The sequence below is a fragment of the Ziziphus jujuba genome, chromosome 7 (genome assembly GCF_031755915.1).
Source record: "Ziziphus jujuba cultivar Dongzao chromosome 7, ASM3175591v1".
Taxonomy (NCBI): Eukaryota; Viridiplantae; Streptophyta; class Magnoliopsida; order Rosales; family Rhamnaceae; genus Ziziphus; species Ziziphus jujuba.
The window spans coordinates 2,631,425-2,654,207 of NC_083385.1; the positions used below are offsets into that span (position 1 = coordinate 2,631,425).

Below are 22,783 nucleotides of genomic sequence, written 5' to 3' on the forward strand. Positions count from 1 at the left end.
TAACTTTGTACACCGTAGTCAAGCAAACTTCCTTATAAAGTATTTGCAAGTTGCGAAATGAAACTATGGGCCTCTAATTACTAAAACTAACCAGTTAAATATTTAAAACAAAGAATAGTTTATTTGAAAAGCAACACATACAAGAAAAGGATTTATTTAAGCATACAGACAAATATTATATCACAACTTTTTGCTTCTAAAAGAAGAAAATGAAAATTAATTAGATAAAAATTATACGAATCACAAAACGTTTTAATTATTTTTCTCTCCATAAATCGAAATGAATCTTCGAAACCATAATGGCCGTTATAATTTGAAATTTTATTACTATTGAAATGAATATTAAATTATTACTTTGTTGTTGTTTTGATTTTTGGGAATAAAGGATGTAATATTTATATTTATTTATCTATTTATTTGGCAATAGATAAGGGGAATATAGTCAAAAGCAAAATAAAAATTAAACTTAGGGGGAAAAAAATTCAAGCAATAACAAGGTATAACATGGTACGGAGCAAGTGTAATTTGGATTTGCAAAGCCAATCATTTTTCCATTCTCAACCTTTCCCAAAAAGCACGAGTTTGCTGACATAACATGGTGTACCCAAGTCAGCACAAGGCAGTCTATCGAATCGACGACCGAGTCCCCACAACACTTCCGACGATGGTTTATGTGATCTCACACCTTTCCGCTCCACACCCTTCCTGACCCTAACCCTTGTAGTTATTATTGAATAGAAATTTATATGATTTTTTTCCTACTAGCCAATATTTCATTATTGAACAAAAATTTCTTTCTTGTCTAACATAGAAAAATATAAACGAACTCAAGCAAATCGTTAACTATTTAATTCAAAACCGAAAGAACAAAAAAGCTCACATCCAAATCCAGAAAAAAGTAATTAGAACAAAAAGGCATCAGGATTAACACAAACCCTGCGGCTTGATGGAAAGTTTCCACAATGAATTTCTCATCAGAGAATGCATGAACAACAAAATCTATCAAAACCCATCATGAGCTCCTCTGTCTTCTACACTCTGTACTTTTAAAGCTCCTCTGTTCTTTCTTTCTTTCCTGTTAATTTTTCCCACAATTTACGATCTTGAAGAGAGATTAAGATGGCTAGACAGGATGATCGCAAAGCCATGGGAAAGAAGGTCCCATCAAAACCGCCCAAATGGATACCACTGTCTGTTCATCTCTGTTTCTTGTTTATATCTGTTTCTGCTCTGCTCAATTTAGCCATATGGAAATGAAGTACAAGGGAAAAAATACGCAGTGTTATTAATATATTTTTTTTAATCAGCATAATTTGTATACAATTGCAAATACAGTGATGATATCAATTTGCAGCATTATCCATGGAAATTGAGGTGGCTACCATCTATTACTCTTCGGAGATGTTTCTAGCAGCGTCTTCTGGTGCATTTTTCATGTCCACAAAGTGAGAAGAAGAATAATAATAATAATAATAATAATAACAACAATAATAATAATAATAATAATAATAATAATAATTTTTGAACTACACAAGCATCCTGAATATAGAGAAAGGTGGAATGTGAATGAATTGTTTGAGGGATATTTTTTTTTTAGGTAATTTAATTGCTTGAGGGATTTGGCAGTAAGTCAAGAAGCTTATGGTCCAAAATGAAATGTAATACAATCGGAAAGCCATCAAATTTTTCTAGTTAACTTTTTATTACTCTTATACATTGTTAACTTTTTATTACTCTTATACATGATACATTTACAACTTGGGAGGCTTTTCAAGTCTTTCTATTTTTCTAATATTTGTGAAATCTTAACTTAGACTTTATTTGATATAACTTTTAAAAAATCAAAAGTAATTTTCAATGTATAAAAATTGTTTAAATAATTTCTATTAAATGCCTAGAAATACTTCCTACCAAAATCAATAAAAAGTGATTTTTTTGAAACTATGCCGAACACAATATTTGTCCACCTTAATTGAGCAAAACTCATTGATTTTCCCTCTCAGTTATTATACATTGTACATCTTATCCTAAAATTATAAAAGGCCTTACATTTTTTAATGAACTATTATTTTTAATCACTTTAATCTAATTATGCATTTTGTAACGATGAATTTAATGAAATCAACCTTATACAACTTATAATTCTATTAAGAAACTGTTTTCTTATGTTTTTATTTCATTTTGTACCAATCTATATGCTTAATTTTGCTAAGTTAATTTGACAAAAGGGCAAAATTGGACAACTGTGACAAGAGAATAATAGTAGTTGAGGATGCAATCCAACTTATTTATTTATTTATTTTTATGGGAGGGGAGATCTACTCCAAAACATGTAAAATTTAGGATTGTAAAGTGCATTTATTAACGTTCTTTTGATTTTGAGAAGGAATATTGTGAAGCATAATGAAAAAAAAAAAATTAAAAATAGAAAAATAAATAAATAAATCAATGACATGGCACTAACGTGGTCAATGTTACTTTCTTCTGAAAAAAGGTGGATGTTGAATAGACTGCAAAGTTGGATAACGATAACACAGTTGGAGAAACGTTAAAAGTGTTACAGAATGAACTAACATGAAATCTTCTAATTTTTTTATAACCCAAAAAAGGAAAGGAAAAAAAAAATCTAATTTTTTTGTTTGACATTTGAAGAGGCATTCATGCAAACTGACATATGTAGATCCTGAACAAATAAATCTTTAAAGCCAATCCCACCAAAAGTCTTAAATTCAGGTCCAGAAAAACCCATAAAAAGAAATCGGATGATCGGGAGGATTCAATGAGGAATCTAGGGATGCTTTTGGAGGATTCAAGCAGGGCTGGATATTTTCTCATCCAAAACTCGACCAGTAATTGACGGTCTTATTTGCCATTAATGTTTGTGTTTTAAAGGTAATTTGGTATTAAGTTTCTGTGATGCTAAACTGGGGAAGAAGATCAAGTTGACCTCTTTATGAAATAAGTACGGTGTTAAAGAGGGAATAGGAGAAGTCTAAAACATCAAAGACGGAGTTTCACTATGCGAAAATTGATATCTGGTGACACTCAATTATCGACGCTACGAAACAAAGACATTTGAAAAAATAAAACCGTGACTCTAAGGTTAATGCGTCGGTAAAAATTTAATAAATTAACGATGCATCTCAAAACAGTCGATGTCAAATGGTCGCTAAAAACAACAACACGCGACACATCCGTTAAGAGTCACTGAATATGTGGCTGAACAGAGTCGCTTTTAATACTGTGCGTATATTTTATTTGAATTATATTGTTTAAATGCTAGACTTATGAAAAATGATTAACTATCAACTTATCTATGTTTGCATAATGACAAAATTTAATTATACGAGGTTGTTGTTTAGTTATATAATTTTTCATGTATAGTTTATTCTTGCAAATCTCTTACATAGTATTCCTTTTTTTTTTTTTTTTCCTAAAGATATTGGTAACAGGCAACACACAAAAATCATTCTGAGTCGCCTGTCCTTCCTTCCCCCCCCCCCCTTTTTTTTTTAAATCAACTTGATTTTCTTGAAAACTTCAAATAACCAGTGAAAATATTTAAGCAACATAATTGAACTGGTTTTTTTTTTTTTAATTTTTAATTATAGGTAATAAGCAATGCACAGTCTTCTTTATGTGTCTCCTGTTCTTTTTTTTTTTTTTTTGGTTCTTTTAATCAATCTAATATTATTTCAACTTCAAATAACCAGTGAAAATATTAGAGCAACATAACTGAGCTGTTTTTTTTTTTTTTAAATATAAGTAACAGGCGACCCACAGTCTCCTTTATACGTCACCTGTTCTCTTTTTTTTTTTTTTTCTTTTAATCAATCTAATTTTATTTCAACTACAAATAACCAGTGAAAATATTAGAGCAATATAACTGAACTAGTTTTTTTTTTTTAATTTGTTTTTTAAAATTTTGGTAATAGGCGACGCACATTGTGAGTCTCCAATTAGTAATAGGCGACTCTAGTAATAGGCGACACACATTGTGCATCTCCAGTTAGTAATAGGCGATACACATTGTGCGTCACCAGTTACCAATATCTACCAAAAAAAAAAAAGCTCAGTTATGTTGCTCTGATATTTTTACTGGTTATTTATAGCTGAAATAAAATTAGATTGACCAAACAAAAAAAAAAAAAAAAAAGAGAACAGGCGAAGCACAATGTCGTGTGTAGCCTGTTAACAAAATTAAAAAAAAAAAAAAAAGCAGCTCAGTTATGTTGCTCTAATATTTTCACTGGTTATTTGTAGTTGAAATAAAATTACTTCGACTAAAAGAAAAAAAAAAAAAAAAAAAAAAAAAAAAAAAAAAGAGAACAGGCAACGCACAATCATCATTGTGTGTCGCCTGTTAACAAAATTTAAAAAAAAATAGCTCAATTATGGTACTTTAATGTAACACCCCGTCCTGAAATACATTGGAATTTCTAAAATTTGATCAAGGTTGACCAGGTTTGACTATCGTTGACCGAGAAGGGGTCAAATGTTGACATTTTGCTCCTGATGGAATTTCACATTGACTGAGGTACCATTAAAAAGTACACATTATCACGAGTTTATAGACTAATAGCACGTTGAAAACGGAGCTACAGATTGAAAGTTATGAGCAAAACAAATTGAGGTCCAAACTGTCCAAGGGGTGCCGAAGTTGACTTTTTCTTCATGCAAAGTTGAGCTTTGACTCATGCATGGTTGTAAAGTATTCGTTGATATGAGTTCATAGACTAGCGGTACGTCCGATTTGGACATGTAGTTTGAAAGTTATGTACCTGTAGAGTTTTTCAAATACAATATTATTTTAATATTATTTTTAATATGTGAATAGTATATCACGTGTGACTTAATAAAGGGTGCCATGTGTCACAATGGTGAGATGCCACATGTCAACCATGATTAAATACCATAATATTTTATTATTATTCTATACAATAATATTATTTTAATATTATTTAATTATTTTCTTTTACTTTCTTTTCCTTTCTTTTTCTTTTCTTTTCTTGTCTTTTTTTTTCCTTCCCCCACGTGGGAAAAACACCCCCCAGCCCCCCGAACCTTTCTTCTTCTTTCTTTTCCTTTCCTTTTTCTCCTCTCGGGTCCTTGCCATTTCTCAATTTTAGGTCACCGAACGGCCACACGCGCCGACCAGGGAAGGAGCCCATTCCCCGGCGACACCAATGTAACACCCGGTCCCAAAGTACAACGGAAATTTTCCAACTTTGACCGAGGTTGACCGTTGACCGTTGACTTTGACCGTTGATAGTTGACCGAAGGGGTCGAAAGTTGACTTTTGACTCGGATGGAATTCTAGGTTGACTAAGGTACCGTTACGAAGTACACATTGGCACAAGTTCATAGACTAGTAGCACGTTGAAAACGGAGCTACGGTTCGAAAGTTACGAGCAAAACAAGTTGGGATCCAAACTGTCCAAGGGTGTCGGAGTTGACTTTTTATTTATGGGGAAATGAGCTTTGACTCATACATGGTTGTAAAGTGCTCTTCGATACGAGTCCGTAGACTAGCGGCACGTCCGATTTGGACATGTGGGTTGAAAGTTATGGACCTGTAGAGTTTTTCAAATACTGTATTATTTTAATATTATTTTTAAACGTGTAACGATGTGCCACGTGTGACTTAATAAATGTGACCATGTGTCATCATGTTGAGATGCCACATGTCAACCATGCTTAATACCAAATTATTTTATTATTGTTATTTTATATAATAATATTATTTTTAATATTATTTAATTATTAAATTTTATTTTCTTTTTATTTTCTTTCTCTTTCTTTTTTCTTTTTTTTATTTTCCCCCACGTGGGAAAAATGCCCAGCCACCCTGAAGCCTCCTTTCTTTCTTCTTCTTCTTCCTCCTTCTTCATCCTTTCCTTTTCTTCTTCCTATCAGGCCATCGCCGTTTCTTCATTTCCGACCACCACCTTGCTACACGCACCAGCCAGTGATGAGTGGGGGACGGAGGCGAGCTCGGCCGCAAAATTTTACGGCCACCAGTCGCCGGACGCGCCCAGATCGGGCCGGAGGAGCCGCCGGCCGGAAATTTTCTCTCTCCTCTTTTCTTGTGTTTTCCGGCCAGCCCAGTCCAAATTGCCACCCCTCTCCCCCTATTTTGGGTCTTCTGATCCCAAATATGGCCTCCAATTTCCAAAATTCGAAGCGGTTTACGAGATATGAGGAGTTGAATTTCGACCGGTGATTCACGGGTAAATTTTGGCCACCACCGGTCGAAATGGGTCCGACGAAGGTTGGTTTCACGTTTGTCATCTCGTAAGCTTTCCATAGACATATAATTTGCGTATTTTGGATAACCTTTGTGTTAGGCCCCCGGGTACCGGGTATTAATTATCCGAATAAAATATTATTTTATTTGACTGTGTAAAATTGTTAATTTAGGAGCACGTGTTAATTGTGGAATCGATCCTATAGTGGATCGTGGTTTAATTGCGTGCTCGAGGTGAGTGACCCACCTTCAAATTAATTTCGGGAATTAAATTTGTGAATATTATGTGTGAATTGAATATTTGAAATTTATATTCTATATGTCAAATATTTAATTGATTTATTGTGGAAATTATTGCTGGATTTATTTTGATTAAAGAAAATATGCATTATATAAATTTATGCCATGTGAAAATTATTTTATGGTATTGAGGATTGTGTAATTCAATTATATACGAAATTCTTGTGGTTTTAACATTATTTTGGGCATGATTTGATTTTCAAATATTTCAAGGAAAATATTTATTTATGTTGGTGACTTCAATTTTTATAAGTATACCCATGGAATATTATGTGATTTAATTTATTATATTTCAAAAATATTTATGCTATTGGAAAAATTTGAATATTTAAATTGGTGGATTTGGGAGTTGGTGGATTTGAAAATCATAGAATTTATGACGTTGATTATAAAGAAATTGTGGAGAATTTTCGAGTTTAATTGGATGGAATAAACCTGGTATGTTTATGGAAAATTTGAGATGTATTGATTTATGATTTTTAGATGCACCATACACGTACTGGTGTTCTGTTTATATGTGATATGGTTAGTGTGCACACAGATGTGATTAGCGCGCGGGTGGGTGTGAGTAGCGCGCAGGTGATTTTATGGGGTTGTCCTGGGTTTGCCATCGGATGAGGGTAAGCCGCCCCTCCATGGCCGGGACGCCTGTTTGCAGTGGCACGGTGGGACGCCACGCGACCGTATGCCGGTTTCTCTCTATAACCTCCTGTCTGGTGGTACCTCGGGATGCTGGATACTGTTGGCGCCACTGGTATATAGTGGGTGCATCAAGTGATTTTCAGAACTGGGATTTTTAAAACAAATATTTTGAAATTATATTGGAATTAAGAATATAATTAATACTGTTTTTATTATTTATTTGAATGGGGATTTTAAATTGATTTAATTTTCCCTTTACATAATTATTCAATAAATTAATTTCCTTTAAATTATAAATTTTGGATGCTTGACTTATCATATTTTGTTTGATATTTATTTGAATGAATTGATGTCTTGGTTTTCGGGGAATACAAGTAAAGGGTTTTGTGAAAATGTTTTAAAAGGGAAACTTTTCCAACCAAGAGAATTGTAAGGGTTTTGAGAGAAAATATTATTTTCAATTAATTATTATTTATCTACTTAATTATCGTGGTATTATAATTGTATAGTAGATAGGGTCACTCACTGAGATGATTAGCATCTCACGTTTTTAAATTCCGTTCCTCTAGGTACCAGGTTTTGTCGGTATTCATCCGGAGCAGACTTGATCTTCATCGCTGTCTTAGTTCGAAAAGTACCTTTGCCTTCATTTATTGTAGTTGTAATACTTCTTTCACTCTTGTTGTATTCTATGTTTAATTGTAATTCATGAAGCTCTGTATACTGTCTCGGACATTTATGTATTAATTATGTACTGAGTTACTGTTATTTATTTGGAATGCTGTAAATTTGTGGAATCAAATTGTAGTAATGTGGGAGGAATAAGGGGATGAATATAGAAGTGTGTTTTCAGTGCAGGAAATTTGTGGCAAGTCCTACCCTTAGGGGAGGTGCTGCTGGATTTTCCGTTGGAAGGTTCGGTGGTATTTCCCTGGGATCAGGGCTTGTCTAGGGTTCTAGGGAGGAATCTTGGACGGGTCCTGACACCAACCTCCAATTTTCCTGGCCAAACGCCGTCGGACGCGCCCAGATCGAGCTGGTGAAGTCAGTGGCTGTGGGGTTGAGTTTTCCGGCGATTCTCACCGTTTCCGGCCAGCCCAGTACGATCTTCCACCCCTTTTCCCTTATTTTGGCTCTTCTGAGTTCAAATATGGTCTCCAATTGTTTAAATTCGAAGTAGTTCGCGAGTTATGAGGAGGTGAAGTTGGGACGGTACTTCCCGGGCAAATTCCGACCACCACCGGCAGAAATGGGGTCAATGGAAGCCGGTAATGCGATCCTCGTTCCATAAGCTTCGTTTCGGTATATTACTCACAAATTTTGGTTAACGTTTGTGTTAAACCCTCTGGGTACCGGGTATTATTTATCCGAATAAAATATTAATTTATTTAAGTTGTGTAATATTGTTGTTCTAGGAGCATGTGTGCGTCGTGGAATTGATCCCATGGAGGATATTGGGTTAATTGCGTGCTCAAGGTGAGTGACCCACCTTCAAAATTATTTTGGGATGTTAAAATATATATATTTTGTGTTAATTGGTTATTTGAAAAATATGTTTGATGTGTTGAATATTTAGTAAATTTATATTTGGAATTTTGATGCCAAAATTGAATGGAATTAAATATTTGTGCATTCTAAAATATTTTGGTTTTAAGGAATTTGAGATTTTGGTAATTATTAACAAATTTCATTGTTGGAATATTTCATAATTAAATATTTGATAAATATGTTTTATGTATTTGATATTAAGAGAATTTCTTTATAGAATTATATTGCCAATTTATGATAATTTTTTTAATGTGTTTTGGTGCAAAAATATATTTGGGACTTAAGATTCATGGTTTAAAGTTTGATTTAAATTATTGTTAAGTTTAATGTTGGCGTTATGATGGTGATTTATATGAATTTAATTGCATTCGGATTTGATATAGTTTTTAATATTATTTTTGGTACAGCTTGATTTTAAGGATTTGAAGAAAAATATTTATTTTAAATTATTGTTGATTTCATTGATGGATTTGAAATTGATGGAATTTATTATCGATGGATTTATGTCGGTGATATTAAAGAAAAATGTGGGAATATGAATTTGAAAAGTGATATAATTTCCACGGTGAGTTTTGGAAAAATTATTATTATTTTTAAAATAATATGGTTATTTGTTTTAGACGCACTCATACAGTACTAATGTTCTGTACTGTGTATGTGGATGAAAGCGTAAGTTATAATGTCTCCCGTGAGTTGCCATCGGACCGAGGGCAGGCAAGTTTGATATTGGCCATGGCGGGGATGACGGTTTAAGCAGCGGCGCTGTCGGGACGCCGAAGCGACCATATGCAAGTTTCTCTCTTTAACCTCCCGCCGGTCGGTGCTCGGGACGCTGGGTATCGTAGGACATCACTCATATATAGTGTGGTGCGTCAAGTATTATTTTTCTGATATAAATTTCAAATCCTAAAGTTTTAAAGCCGTATTTAAATTAAATATATTTAATTTGTTTTATCACCTATTTACAATTAGTATTTTGTAAAATGTATTTACTCATGTTTTTATCAATTATTTTAAATTGGTGTTTTAGAATTTTATTTTATCATGTTGATATTATTTATTTAAATTTTGAGATTTTAACATTAATTTTATTGTATTCTTTTATCTATTTTAAATTGAGATTTAAAATTTATTAAAAATGTTCCTTGATTATTTCATTGATTTAAATAATAAATTTTATAATTTATATGCTGAGTTTATTTTTGTTTTATGGTAAATTTCTTTAATATAAGTTTATTTACGATTTTATTTATTTTATTTAGTGATGTTTACTCTAAATTTAATTATTGGATTTTTAAAAATGTTTTCAATGTATATATTGAGTTCTAAATTAATATTTGTATTTATGTACATTCTAAATTATTGCATTCCGTTTAATTTGATATTTCCTTTATTATTATTTTTATGTAAATTTTATTGTGATTTTGCTTATTTTATTTATGATATTTTGTGTACAATTTAATAATTGTTATTAAAATTATTCTTGTTTCTTATTATACATTCTAGATCTTTAATTTAATGTATTTTATTTATAATTTATTTAATTAATTATTCCTTGATTTTTGGGATACAATTATTGGGTTTTGTGAAAATGTTTTAAAATAGGAACTTTTCCAACTGAGTGAACTGTAAGGGTTTTTGAGAGAAAATATTATTTCAAATATTTATTATGATTTTTTATTTAATTGTTTGGTATTGATTAATTAAATTTCTTTTATTATTATATTATTAATATTATAATTGTATAGTAGATAGGGTTACTCACTGAGATGATTAGCATCTCATATTTTTAAATTCTGTTCCCCTAGGCCCAGATTGGGAGATATTGATCGTCCGGGGCGAGCCCGACTTTTCAGTTCATTGCCGAAAGTCCAAGAAGCATTTCCTCCCTTTTTCCTCTCCATCTTGTATTGCTTCTTTATCTGATATTGTATTAATTTCATATTTATTTGTATAATACTCTGTATACTGTATTGGATACATTTTATTAAATACTGCATTAATTTCCTGTTATTATTTTGGAGTGCTGTAAATTTGTGGAAACAAATTGTAGCAAGGTGGGATTAATAAGATGTTGTTTATTGGAATGTGTTTTCTGTGCAGAGAAATTTGTAGTAAGTCCTACCCTTAGGGGAGATGCTGTCGGATTTTTCGTTCGAAGGTTCGGTAATGTTTCCCTCGGATCAGGGCTTGTCTAGGGTTCCGATAAGGAATTTTGGATGGGTCCTGACATTTAATATTTTCACTAGTTATTTGTAGTTGAAATAAAATTAAATTGACTAAAAGAACTTAAAAAAAAAAAGAAGAACAGGCGACACACAATCTTCATTGTGTGTCGCCTATTAACAAAATTAAAAAAAAAAAAAAAACACATAAGTTATGTTACTCTAATATTTTCACTGGTTATTTGTTGTTGAAATAAAATTAGATTGACTAAAAGAATCAAAAAAAAAAAAAAAGGAGAATGTGCGTCGCTTGTTAACAAAATTAGAAAAAAAAGAAAAATAAAAAACCAGCTCAGTTATGTTACTGTAATATTTTCACTAGTTATTTGTAGTTGAAACAAAATTAGATTGACTAAAAGAACAAAAAAAACAAGGAGAATAGGTGACTCACAATTTTCATTGTGTGTTGCCTGTTAACGAAATTAAAAAACAAAAATCAGCTCAGTTATGTTGCTCTAATATTTTCATTGGTTATTTGTAATTGAAATAAAATTAGATTGACTAAAAGAATTCAAAAAAAAAAAAGGAGAACAGGCGACACACAATGAAGATTGTGCGTCGTTTGTTAACAAAAAAAAAAAAAAAAAAAAAAAAAACCAGCTCAGTTATGTTACTGTAATATTTTCACTAGTTATTTGTAGTTGAAATAAAATTAGATTGACTTAAAGAACCAAAAAAAACAAAGGAGAACAGGCGACGCACAATCTTCATTGTGTGTCTCTTGTTAACAAAATTAAAAAAAAAATAACAGCTCAGTTATGTTGCTCTAATATTTTCACTGGTTATTTATAGTTGAAATAAAATTGGATTGACTAAAAGAACCAAAAAAAAAAAAAAAGATAACAAGCGACGCACAAAGTAGCCTGTGAGTCTCCTGTTACCAAAATCTAAAAAAAAAAAAAAAACCTCGATTATGTTGTTCTAATATTTTCACTGGTTATTTGTAGTTAAACTAAAATTAAATTGACTAAAAGAACAAAAAAAAAAAAAATTTAACCCAGGACGTCTTACACTCTGAAGGAATCACTACACCACCAGGCCAAATGACTTGGATGTAATAATACAACAAGAACTAACTCAATATAGTTTTACGCGACGCATTCTTTTAACAAAGGTCGCCAAATAGATGAAAAGACGACTCATTTGCAACAACTGCATCGCCTTTTCACTCAACCAATTTTTAACTTTTTTTGAATTTGAAAGTTGTTTTTAGTAATTTTTTTAATTTTGCAAATATGCTTCTTTTTTTTTTTAATTTGTAGATGAGCAATCAACAAAATTAATTAAAGATTAAAAAATAATAATAATAAAACATGGAATAGGTGACGCGTTCTAATGGAATTGTATCGCCTATTCTTTCAATTTTTTTTTTAAGAAAAACCAATTTAATAGACTTTCAATTTTTAAAAACAAGTAAGCTATCATTGACCATAAATACATAAAAGTTAAGCTCATTTAACATATTTATATAGATAAATTGGTCAATAAATACTTGTTGAATTAGAATTCTATATTCGATACCCTATCTCAAATTAGGTATTGAGATATTTTGTGTCTCGTCTATACACATATATGTGAATAATTGATAAGAGTATTGACAAAACTATTTTCTATTTTTAGATCAATGTAATTTATGTTCATTGGATTGCTACATGAATATATTCGTAGATGAACAATTAAAAAACTATTTAAAGATTACAAAGAATATAAAAATTGGAACAGGTGACGCTTTTCGACCATAATGTGTTGCCTGTTCTCTCAATTAAAAAAAATAAAAATTTTAAAAGACATGCAAATTTTATAAAGAATAAAAGTGTACTTGAAAAACAGAAAAATAAACAGCAATCTTCGATATTTTGCTTCGCATTTTTTAAGAATATTTTCAGTTTTTATTTGTAGATGAAAACAAAAAAATTAATCAAAGAAAAAAAATGAAATTGAGGAAAAAGGAGCGTTTTTGCCACTTTTTGAAAATTTTTGGCGCGTTTTAAAATTTTTACGTGTGCCTTTGAATCCCCCTTTTTTTTTTTAAAACTACATCAAATACACTATCTAATAGATATTAGATTTGGAAGCAATCTAAGAAAGACTTGAAGAGTGAGATATTTTGGGTTTCATTTTTCATTTGCCTATGTTGTCGTCGGCAGCGAAGTTGGATTTCTCAGTGTTTGATTTTCTGGGTTTCTTTTTCTTCGTCTCCATCGTTTAGGTGAGTTTCTTTTTTCTTTGTGGTTGGCGGAGACATGTGGTGTAACAGCCCAGACCACCCGCATCAAGATATTGTCCGCTTTGGGCTCGGCCCGCACGGTTTTGCTCTTCCCGACCCCAAGAACATAGTGGGTCACAGGAAAAGGCCTTTTAGTGGTTAGGGGTCCCACCCCTACACCTGCCAGTCCCACTGGCCCGAACCTCCCAGGCCCAACCAAGATATTGTCTTCTTTGGCAGCGGAAGCATACCTCGAGGTATTACGTTCCCGACCCCTTTCAACGGTGGGTCACAGGAAGGCCTCTTGAAGGGAAAGGTATCCACATGCTTATAAGCCATGCTTCGTTCCCCTTTCCAACCGATGTGGGATGTTACAATCCACCCTCCTTAGGGCCCAGCATCCTCGCTGGCACACCGATCCAGGTCTGGCTTTGATACCACTGTAACAGCCCAGACCACCCGCATCAAGATATTATCCGCTTTGGGCCCGGCCCACATGGTTTTGCTCTTCCCGACCCCAGGAACACGGTGGGTCACACGAAAAGGCCTCTTAGTGGTTAGGGGTCCCACCCCTACACCTGCCAGTCCCACAGGCCCGGGCCTCCCAGACCCAACCAAGATATTGTCCTCTTTGGCAGCGGAAGCATACCTCGAGGTTTTACGTTCCCGACCCCTTTCAACGGTGGGTCACAGGAAGGCCTCTTGAAGGGAAAGGTATCCACATGCTTATAAGCCATGCTTCGTTCCCCTTTCCAACCGATGTGGGATGTTACATGTGGTGGGTTGGTTTTTTTTTTTTTTTTTCATTTTAACCGCAGGGTAGGTTCGTTGGGTTTTATTAATCTTGCTTTTGTAGAAATTTTGTTTGTGATATTGCTTGACATTGTTTTGCTAAGTTCAACAAGTATTTTATATCGAAGATCAACTTGATTCGAGATGGTCTGTTGTTTTAATTTCACCACAACATCGTACTTTTGTTGAAGAAGATGTTCTTGGAGATACTACAATGGCATACAATCCATTTGTCATATAGTTGCTAAGTATCGATGAAAATGATAATGAGGATGAATGTGAGAGTGGCTATGTTTATAATGACTGTAAGGGGATATGGATAAACAATATCTTTTAAATAAATTGGTATGTATATTTATTAACTTATATTTTAAGTAATATTTATAACATTTATTATTATTCATTTAATTATTTTTTTGATCCGCTTCATTATATGTTTTCCACTTTTAATTAGGAGAAATGCACATCGCCAAATCTTAAGAATGATGGTAATATTCTTTAAATTTTCATTTACTAAATTACAAATTTAATAATGATTAATATTTTATTTATTTTGCATAAGTGTTAATAATTTTTTTAATTTTTCCACATGCAGTATAAGGGTGTACTATCGTCAACAAGAGGACGTCAACTTCCATCTCAATGAGTATACATTCATAGAAGTTTAATTAATATTAAATTTGTTATAAAAAAAATACACTAGTTTATAAACTATGTCAAAATATGTTAATGAGTTAATATTTAATTTATTTGATAATTAATTTGTCATGAAAAAATATGTATTTTAAATTTTTGTATTTAATTATTCTGGATAAAGCTAGTCTTAGTTTTTTTGTATTTTAATTATTTTTATATTTTTACTATTTTAATAATATTCATAAAATAAAAAATTAAAAAACGAATGGGCGACATATCAACAAGAAACAAGGTCGCCAAACATATTTGACGACCTTTACTTGCCTATCTTTAGCAACTAACAAATCTAGCGATGCTTAAAACAGAGTCACTAATATCATTTTTAACGGCTTTTCTAAAGATAAATAAAGAATCACTATAAGTAATGAAAACTACGTCGCTAAAATCCTCCATGGTTGCTAAAAAGGCAACTTTACTTATAAGTCACTTGTAATATCTTTATTTAGCGACTCTACACGAAACAGTCGTTAGAAAATACATCACTATAAGTGGATCAAAATAATGAGTCTCTAAAAGTTTATACACGTTGCTAAAAACTCATATATAGGTGACTTATATAATACATCGCTAAAATAAATAAGTGTCGCTAAAAACCCAAATAAGGAGACTCTCATAAAGAGTCACTAAAAGTCGATCTATGTTTCTAAAAATTGTAATTCAATGATTCAAATAATGCATCGCTAAAAGTGTATATTGTTGCTAAAAATGGAAATATAGACAACTCTAATAATGAGTCGCTAAAAGTCAATGGTTGTCGCTAAGAACTCTAATATCAGTGACTCACGTAATGCGTCGCTAAAAGTAACATGTGTTGCTAAAAATTGACGTATAGGCAACTCTCATAATGAGTCGATAAATGTCTATTTAAGTCGCTAAGAACTCAAGAATAGGCGACTTTGATAATGAGTCGCTAAATGTCTTTGCATTTCAAGACAGGATGTTAGGTGATTCATTGGAATACGTTGTTGTTTATTTTTTGCGACGCATTTATTGTGTCATTTATCAATGCGATTCTAGTAATGTTTTACCCATCTGTCATTAGATAATTTAAAATAAAAAGAATAAAACCAAAAAATAAAATAAATAGTAGAATAAACGTCGAAAAGGCAGAATCTAACTAGGGACAGACAATAGCAGACAACCATTGCTAGTAATTTAGCCGTGTGTGCGCACTCATAGCATTTCTCTAAGATTATCCCCTTTTCTCTGTTTTTATTTTTATTTTATTTTTTATTATTATTTTTTTTTTGTATTGTTAATTTTGTGGTTGCAGATTCCAAAATAACGATGATCTCAACTTTCAAGTTCAAAGGTTAATGATTAATTTAACCCAAAATATAGATAAATAAATAACCAGACGAGGACCACCAGTTCACTTGGTAGATTGGGAAACTTGTTTATATTCAGAAAAAACCGACAGAGGACCACCAAGATAATGAAATGAATCACCTCACCTAAGGCAATAATAATCTGAAAAGTTTATTGAATTGAAGAAACAAAGTGCTGTGGTCACTGGATTGTGACTGACAATGAGATTCAAAAGCATAAGACTAACCTCCATACTAATGTGATTATGTGAATCCCACCTAAAAGGAGATTCTCAATTATAGTCCTAGTCTTAGTTAATACCTACCCGTATATGGTCTTTGTATCAATTCACAATTATAGTCCTAATCTTAATTAGTATGTAACTGTATATAGTCTTTGTATCAATTCTAATATTTGTTGTCAATACCTTTTTTTTCTTTTTTTTTTTTCTCTGGATCTTGTTATTTATTGTTATTAGTAACAATTACCAATTTAAATGATAAATTTTAATTGAATGTATTTAATTTTGTTATTTTTATACTAAAATTTTGAAAATGAAAATTTTAATAGTAATAATTTAAATTGTCATATGAGATATATATATATATATATCCATGACAAAAAATATTTTTTTAATGTTATTATTACAACAACTTGTAATATAAAGAGAAGGAAATGTGAGTGTGAAAGGCAGACCAGTTGATTATAAAGAGAAAGAAATGTGAGCGTCATGGCTGACCAGTTGATATTTGTCAGATAATAACTGCATTAATTATTAGTAAACATTTGTATAACTTTATTTTTATTTAAACGTTTTTCATTAATGAAGATCAGGAAAAATCAAAACAGTGGGACCTCACGGTTTGAGCTGCATTCGAAAAAGTACGGGTTTTGCGTTGAAATGTGATCTAAAAAACACATCATATTGTTATATCCTGGATGCTATGCCCCTATTTCTATCATTTTTAGCATCTAATTTTGGATACTTGCACGGTCGATTCTTTTTTTCGCCTTGAAAGGTGCTACTCAGCCCTCAAAATCAAGGTCGGAGCTGGATCATAACAACGAAAAGGAATGAAACGGCTATGGCTCCTATATGAACTACTGGGAGATAATATCTTTGATGAATGGCATTTTCCAATCTTTAAATAAGATGAGATAGATTTGACTCTTGAGGAGATAAGAAGGAAGACTCTTAGTTGTTGAATGCGAGTCACTACATAGGTTTATTTTTTATTTAAAACGTTTTTCATTAATGAAGATCAGGCCATGATTTTTTCAATAACTTTTTGTAAATTTTTATGACTTTTTATTAATACTTTGTAGCAAGAATAATGGTTGAATAATGTAGCTCATGAAAGGGTTGGTTAGTCGGTGAGTTGATGGCTACACCACCCACATAAGTGAGAGCTTATCCAGCATGTTTTATAGCCCTTTGAAAGCTCTTTCCATGTATATTTGACATTAACACAACAAATGCATCTTATCCAATTAGCTTGTTGTTTTGTATGCGTGTTCCGATTTGTATTTACTTTTATTATTCTTTTGTTGTTTGCTTTGTACTTGCATCATTTAATATCTTTTGGATTGTTTGTTTGCAAGGAACACTAATAGTGGTTGATCAACTGTACACGTGGGGCTGGTAAATTAAGCACTTAGGTCCATTTTTGCATGCTAAAGTTGGAACGTGACAGTCGGCTCCTCTGTCAGCATTTCCATGTATATTTGCGTTTTTGAATCTTTGTAAAAGATGATGGAATCAGCTTCATCGTGTAATATGTGTAATTTGGGCAATATTATTCCACGTGATATTTCCACTGGTTTTTCTCTTGTTGCAGGTTCGAAGGCTTCGGGGAAGAAGAAGAAATGCACGTGTTTAGTGTAGGTTTTTGGCTTTTCAGAAAAGTAGGAGGCACAAGTGGGGAGTAGAGCATGTCACGTATATGGTCAGCCTAGAACCATTGGTAGCCTTAGTTTTATACTGGTTTTTTACAAAACTGATTAGATGGCTAACTAATTATATGAATAATTAAATGTGTTTTTCTTCCTCATTTTTTATTTTGCAAGACATAAAAAATAATTTAAACGCATTTAAATGGAAGCAAAATAGTATTATTAATAACAATACCAACGAAAATAATATTAATGATAGTGATATGATACAAATGATAATTATACGAAAATAAATAAGCAAATAAAATAAATAACTGGTTAATCTTTTTTCATGTTTTTTGTCTCAATTTTTTTAATATCTTCTTTTATTCTTTAAATTTCTCAATATTTCGTAAAATTCAATAAGAAATAGAATTTTGTTTTTTATAGTTAAAGTTTGTTTTTTGTCATAATGATCATTGGTATGATTATATGCATTTATCCTATATATTATAGATTTATTATTATAAAATTTATTTATTGTAAATGATGCATTATTGATTGGGTTAAAACTTTTAAAATGTTACAATTGAGTTTTTGATAAAAATATAAATAATGTACCAATATTTTAAATTTACAAGGAATTTCATTTTCACTTATCCATATTTTAGTTTATATTACGTAATTAACTGAATTTTTTGGTAAACTGTTTGTTAACTATGTTAACTGGTAAATAAAGTTAATAAATCTAGCTAGATAACTCTTCAGTAACTATGTTAAAACGCTCTTCTGCCTTGTACGTAATATTTAAATGTATACTGAGTATGTACGATACTCTTTTTTTTGCTGAAAATTTTGTTCTAGTACTCGTACAACACGTAATGCTATAAAGTTATTGAATTCTTTTAAAGCAAAAATGCATGCACTTTCAATCAAACAAATAAAGGTTATTGAATTCTTCATGTTTTATGAACAATATTCCATTCCCTATCAACCAAACAAACTGGGCAAATTTTTTTTTTTTGGGTCAAAAGTGATAGAAAGCTTGATAATGCTGATAATATAATTAGTATAGACAAACATTTGCTTGTACAGCTATTAGCTCTTCTATTCTTTGTGTGATACCTCTACATATATTTTCTACAATATTCTGTTGTACCTGTATCATACAATTTAATTTGTGCACATGTGCCCAGTAACAAAGTGAGTCCTCTCAAAATATCTCTTTCCAATACCCCATATTTCTTTGTTGGTATCAAGGCCGCGGCCATAGACAATTATAATAATATTTTAATTCAAAGGGTTTGTTTTAAATGTGAGAGATATAGCACTATTTAAATGTATATAGAGTATGTATAATGTTCCAGTACTTCTATAACTTGTTATGTAATAAAGTTACTGAAGTTATTAATTTCTTTTTTTAACCAGACAAATAAACATTATTGAATTCTTCATAAATGACATTCTATTTACTTTTAACCATTTTAATCAAATAAACAGCGTAATATTATTTTTAGTTTCCTTAAATTATAATAATATTCTAATATAAAAAAAATCTATAAATTCTTTTAGATGTGAATAAAGGTTATTGATTTTTTTATGGTATCAAAACAATAATATTCTATTCACTTTCAACTAAACAAGTAAAGTATTTAATTTTTTTGTCAGGATTATAATAATAATTTAATCCAAAAAATCCCTTTAGATGTGAGATATATTGTCAGGACCCGTCCAGAATTTCTCCTCCGGAACCCTAGACAGCCCTGATCCCAGGGAAATACCACCGAACCTTCCAACGGAAAATCCGGCAGCGCCTCCCCTAAGGGATTTACTTACCACAAATTTACCTGCACTGAAAACACACTTCAAAAATATCCCCTTATTCCTCCCACAAACTACAAATTGGTTCCACAAATTTCAGCACTTTAAAACAAAAATACAGTAATCCAGTGCAAGATAAATACAACAAGAGTGAAAGAAATAGTACAACTGCAATAAAGAAGAACAAGGTACTTCACGAAGTAAAACAGCGATGAAGATCAAGTCCGCTCTGGATGAACACCGACAACCTGGTACCTAGAGGAACGGAATTTAAGAGTGTGAGATGCTAATCATCTCAGTGAGCGACCCTACTACTATACCATATAATATCACAGTAATAAGTATAAATAATAATTATTTGGAAATAATAATTTCTCTCAAAACCCTTACAATTCTCTCAGTTGGAAAGGTTCCCCTTTTAAAACATTTTCACAAAACCCTTTATTCATATTCCCCGAAAACCAAGACATCAAATAATTAAATACCGGAAGCAGTAATAATTAATTTTATTTTTCCAATACAGTTTCCAAACATTTTATTTTTAAGACACAGTTCTGAAAATCATTTGATGCACCCACTATATACCAGTGGCGCCAGAGTACCCAGCGTCCCGAGGTACTGCCAGACAGGAGGTTATAGAGAGAAACCGGCATACGGTCGCGTGGAGTCCCACAGCGCCGCTGCTAACCTGGTGTCCCGGCCAAAGGGGGGTGGCCACCCTCTCCGATGGCATCCACAGGACACCCTCATAATATCACCTACGCGCTACTCACACCCACCTGCGCGCTAATCATATCCGTGTGCACAATATCCATATCACATATATCATATCACATAATCAGAACACCAGTACGTGCACGGTGCATCTAAAAATCATAAAATCCATAAATTTAAATCATAAAACAAATTTCACATTTTTCATAAGCATAGCGGGCATAATCCATCCGCTTGAACCGGGAAATTCTCCACAATTTCTTTATAATCAATGCCATAAATTCCATGATTTTCAAATCCACCAACTCCCAAATCCATCAATTCAAATATCCACATTTTTTCCAAGCATAAATAATTCTCGAATGTAATAATCAAATCTCAAAATATTCCATGGGCATATTTTATAAAAATTGAAATCACCAACATAACCAAATATTTTCCTTGAAATATTTGAAATTCAAATCGTGCCCAATTTAACATTAAAACCACACCAATTTCAAAATCCTCAAAACCATAAATTAATTTCACATGGCATAAATTGGTGAAATACACATTTTCTTAAATCCGATAAATTCACAAATAATTCCACAATAATTCAAATAAATATTTGGCACATAGAAATTAAATTCCAAATATTTAAATCACACATTATATATTCACCAATTAAATTCCCCAAATTAATTTGAAGGTGGGTCACTCACCTGGAGCACGCAATTAACCCACGATCCACTACGGGATCAATTCTACGACTCACCGGTGCTCCTAGAACAAAATTCACAGACAGTCAAATAAATTAATATTTTATTCGGGTAATCCCCAAATGGGTACCCGAGGAGCGAATACCAAACGATAACTAAAATTTACGAATTATATACCGAATCGAAGCTCGAGTGATGCTAATCACAGATCCGGTCTTAATTTCCGATGATCGTACCCGACGGGGTCGGAATTTTATCGGGAAGCTTTTCGGATTTTGGCTCCGCAATTCTCCCAAACCGTCGCGAATTGGCGGAAACGGAAGTCGTATTTGGGTTCAGGAGGTCGAACACTGCGGACTGGAGCTGGCCGGAATTTCGGGTACTCGCCGGAACAGTATTTTGCCTCCAAACTTCGGACGTCCGATCCGGGCGGTGGAGGGGGAAAAATCGCCGCCAAACTTCGGACGTCCGATCCGGGCTCGTCCGGCGGCCGTTCGCCGTGAAATTTGGAGGTTTTGCCGGAAATGAGGTGGGCAATCTGGCTGGCCGGCGCGTGTACAGTAACTAGGCCGGAAAACGTGAAAATGACCGGCGGCCGGTGACTCTCTCTCTCTCTCCTCTCTCTCTTTCTCTCTCTTCCCCGAGAGTTTTAACAAATAAAAACCCTGCGTGACACTGTTCATGCCACGTGGACCAATCAGAAGCTGACACGTGGCATTTCACTGTTCACCGACCCAAAAACATTAAAATAATACGGTATCCGGTAAACTTCAAACGTCCATAACTTTTTAACCGGATGTCCGTTTTGAGCGTGCCGCTAGTCTGTGAACTCATATCGACGAGCACTTCACAACCATGCATGAGTCAAAGCTCAATTCCCCATAAACAAAAAGTCAACTCCGGCACCCCTTGGACAGTTTGGACCGCAACTTGTTTCGTCCATAACTTTCAAACCGTAGCTCCGTTTTCGACATGCTACCAGTCTACGAACTCGTGGCATCGTGCACTTCGCCACGGTACCCTAGTCAACTCAAAATTCTCACCGAGTCAAAAAGTCAACTTTTGACCCCCTTCGGTCAACGGTCAACGGTCAACCTCGGTCAACGTGCACGAATTCCGGTGCGATTTGGGACGGGGTGTTACAGCCTTCCCCCCTTACAAAAATTTCGTCCTCGAAATTTCCGCGCGTCACTGGAACAAACAAGGGTTTTGATCACGCACCTGTGCTTCGGGCTCCCATGTCGCTTCCTCGACTAAGTAGTTCCTTGCCAACCAATCCATGCCCAACACTACTTCAAGTCCGGATAGATCCAACAGGATCAGGTCTGCTTCCATCACTTGATCTGTGAAATCGTCGGGCGTAGTCCTGGCTCCCTGCTGCGTCATAGCAAACACCCGGCCTTGACTTGTCTGCTGGGGTCTCCTTCCTCTACCTCGACTCGATCCTGCAGACGGCTGGACTGATCCCGAAGAAACTCCTACTGGCTGACTCCCCTGGGAACTCTGTCCTGGAAATATCCCCGTATGCTGTGTCCGTCGACCTGCTTCTAGCACACTGCTGCTACCATAAGGGCAATCCCTCTTTATGTGGCCTGGCTGCCCACACCGAAAGCATAAACCATCCATCTGACACTGCCCATAATGATTCCCCCTACAAAGTGGACAAATCCGCGGAGAACCAATGCGTGACTGCTGATACGAGCTTGCATCCACA

General features: G+C 33.3%; 1 protein-coding gene across 1 annotated transcript in view; it reads left to right on the forward strand.

Moving 5' to 3' along the window:
- LOC125423703 (probable L-gulonolactone oxidase 6) overlaps window positions 1–22,783 on the forward strand; it is a 47,035-nt gene that overhangs the window by 18,437 nt on the left and 5,815 nt on the right. The window lies entirely within an intron of this gene.